Raw genomic sequence first — 4,087 nt, 5'->3', positions numbered from 1 at the left:
GACAATTCCAGAATAAACAATTCATCATTCGGACTGTATGAACAACAAGAACTACCGGGGATAGCTGTCAAGCGGAGCTCGTGGCCATCGACTCTTCCGACGTGGGCTCAAAGACCCCACCCCATCCATTATCGTTCTCTCCCATTCCTCCCAACTCCATCCCTTCCGTTTCTCACGACAAACCGCCAATCGGTCCTCCCGGAATGGAACTCGGAATACCACGGTCATCCCCAACAAACCCATCCGGACGACCAACATTTTCTCTCTCCACCCGTAACCTCTTGCCCGACTCAGAACGACCAATTTCCCCACTCGTAGGGCCAAAAATCAGTCCCCTACTGGGCCGATTGACATTGGCGTGCTTAACGTGCGGCCCACTAATCTTTTTTTCTTTCTTCGGTCCAGCCCATTTAGCAACTGGGCCTGTCGGATCCATATCACTTCCCTTTGCAGAAAATTGCACTCCTTTACCTCCCTTCCCTTGCACATTACGTTTCCCCTCACTCGGCTTACCAATCAAACCAACATTTTCCTTATTCCCTGCAACACACATATCTTCTTCCCCAATTCCCGAAGATATCGTATCCTCCTGCAGTTTTCCAAAGCTGTTGGCAATCACAATATTTCCCAAATCTTTCCTTCCTGTAATATCCTGAAAATTACGATCCTGATTTTCCCCAGATCCTCCTCTCGAAAAGGAAACTTGCTGTGACGGGTTCGTCGGTTGCTTTCCCGATCGCCGAACCACCGTAAACCCAACTTATATATATACTTGAATCATCTTTTGATTACCTTTTGTTTTATCAGCCTTGTACTTAATTTTTAATCAATTTTTGATTCGCCAAGCAAATCTAACTGATATATTTTCCCCCTTTTTCGGCTAAATCGAAGAGAAATTTATGAGAAGTAGCCTTGTTTTTGTTTATCTACTATAATTATTAATATGAATATATACGTGTAGTTTGTAATTTATAGTTATCTTATCCCAAATAACATATATCGTTTTTATTTGTTAATTCTTACGTACCTTATTCTAGAACTACACAAAATTTAAAATATAATTTTTTTTAGAGGAAACTGAAAATTAATTTTTAACGCTGAAATCAGAACTACTTGATTAGAGAAAATTACAGTTGTTAACATGATATTTTCTACGTCTTTCTTTATTAAATTTTTACATGATCATGAAGCCAAATACAAGTAGTTACAGGGAGAGACGGCGATGGATTGGATTGAGAATTTGGCGTCGCAGTGAGCATGGTCAAGGAAGCGAAAGAAATATACCATTACGGCATTGAAGGTGAATATACCGCCGCAACAGCCAACAGGGTGTTAGGCAAACCGCTCTCACCTTGCAAGTGGCTTTACGATCATGACTCGCCGGCATAGTCACTATTGGCTGTGACTATCCATCATCTACGACGAGGAGGAGGAGTGGCTGAGGTGTAGGAATCGGTTTGGAATTCCATTATTCTTTTGGCTCTTTCTGTCTCTCTTTTGTTTGGCTGGTTCGGAGAGGAAAGACAGATTCGATGTTAACCTAATAAATAGGAGAGACGAGCTAGCTGGGGGACATGGTTAGTACGTAAATATATAAATATTTCGATTGATCTCTCTTATTTTCTATTACCTTTTTTAATCTTGTAAGTTTTATACTTTTATGTGATGATATGATTGTAATGATGTGTAGAGAAAAAAAAATGTAATGCTAAATTCAATGTTTACAGTTAAACCTAATTTGTCTTAATTAAGGACAAAATCCAAACGATTAAATTTATCAATTTTATGCATGTTTTTTTTTCTACTGCAGGAAAAAAATATTTTGTTGTGAATTGGACAAGTGAGGAATTGTTCATATATAAAATCAGAATTATTGAAAGGAGCATTTTCTACATGAAAATGGTATCTTTTGTTATAAATTATAATAGAAACAGAAGTGATGTGGAATTTAGATGTGGATTGTTCAAGAATTAAAGTCTTTTTTTGAAAAAGAAGATATCAATGAACTTCTCTGAAATTGTTTCAACTTACAAAAAACATAAGCCTTTTTTTGTGCAAATATAAACAGGCCAGTATATAGCTAGTTAATAAGATCATTTAAACATAAGTCTATCTTGGTTTGGTTTATCCTATACATGACGGCACACACGGGTTACACTCCTTCATGCATAATATGTTAATTATATATGTCACATTACACAGGGGCGGACCCAGCATAAAATATTAGTGGGGGGAATTTGCTTTGACTTCGACTTCATTTCTTGAATAATCGACATCACTTCCAAGTATACAAGTCCCTTTCATGTTGTGGGGACAGAATGTACACATATCATCACGAGGAAGAGTCCAAACATTGCGAGAGTGTGTAGGAGGTAGAAAACGCAGAAGGAGATTGTTGTTAGCTTGAACGCTCTTTCTCCGTTGTTACAACTTGCGATTGCGGCGTATGAGGCTTGCTGATGGCATTAGCCGTGTCTCCTCCCAAGAGCCCAAGCTAGAGGTTAGTAACTAGCCATATATTCGCTTAGTAACTAGTGAGAGGTTTTTATCAAAAACAAAAAAAAAACAAAAAGTTGCTAGAAGTTTGTGATAAATAAAAGAATAAAGGAATATTTCACATATCTCAAATCTTGATACGTCGATTTCCAAATTTTTTTTGCTTTCAAAAATATATATCTTTATTATTTAAAATTTTTTGTGATGAACAAAGAGATATTCTACGTACACACTACAACAAATACATGACGCTATATATGTCCTCAATGACGCTCTTCAGAGCATGTACAATGGAGAGAAGAGGGGAAAAAGGCAGGTTATGATCAGGCCTTCTTCTAAAGTTATCATCAAGATCCTTATCGTTATCAAAAAGTACGGTATGGTTATTTTTGCAGAGCTAGTAGCTATGACTCGGTTACTTGCTTTCATGTATATTGTTTCAAGTGTAATGATGATACTTTGTGTTTCGATTTTTTAGGTTACATCCGCGAGTTTGAGTATGTTGATGACCACATGTCTGGTGAGATTGTTGTTGATCAGCTTAATGAAAGGATGAACAAGTGTGGAGTCATCAGCTTAATGTTGTTGACCACATGTTTCTTTTTTTTTTTTTCTGTTATGTTATTTTTTCATATACATGCGTTTCAATGATATGCGGCCCTAAAAAACGTGATTCCAACGTCGAGTATATACCGGTAACTACAAGCAAGGAATGATAAACATTAAAATAAATTCAACTTTTTGTTTTTTGTTTTTTTTTGGTTTGATCTGTTCCACACGTTTTAAATCTAAAACAAATTTATACAAACTTCCTCCATCCAATAAATACTAGATTTCTGGTGTTTATAGGAACAAAATTATTATTATTTTAAATATTAGCTTTATTATATAAAATAGGAAGAAACCAGTAATACAACTTCTAAAATGAAAAATAAAAGAAACAATCTCTTCAATCATTTGCATTACCCATCGAGATTGAAGCTCCAACTGGTAACCAAAATTTAGGAAAAGAATGAGAAGGAATATGATGTTCCTTTTCATTCTTCGAAATTTTTACAATTTACAAAGAATATTATTTCCTCATCGTTCCTCTACATTCTTCATAAAATGAGGAACACTAGACCAAAAATGTTCGTCTCCAAAATTGATGAAGAACAAATGGAACACAAAAAGAATTAATATTAAAATTCGTTTTTTATTTTAAAATAAATAAAAAATATGTTTATTAATAATATTTTAATTTTATAATACAATAATATTCATATTTTTCACAGTATATTGGCCGAAAAGTATCTTTATACAAAATTTCATGTTAATTTGAAAGCGTTATTTGGAAATTGTATGAATAGTAAATTAAATTTAAAAGATGTGTATATCATAAATAAAAACTAAAGAATATTTTAAATTAAATTTTATTGTAGGTTAATATTAACTATTAGTATTTAATATGATGTCTCTAAAATTTAATTCACAAATTTTATTTTAAAATCAAATGTAAAATTTATTTTATATACATTAAAAGTAGTATTAGTATTTTTATTCATTGATTGATTTAATATTTAATCTATTTTTAAAAATATTGTTATTATTT

The sequence above is a fragment of the Camelina sativa genome, chromosome 8 (assembly GCF_000633955.1).
Source record: "Camelina sativa cultivar DH55 chromosome 8, Cs, whole genome shotgun sequence".
Lineage (NCBI taxonomy): Eukaryota > Viridiplantae > Streptophyta > Magnoliopsida > Brassicales > Brassicaceae > Camelina > Camelina sativa.
This window is presented reverse-complemented; position numbering follows the sequence as displayed.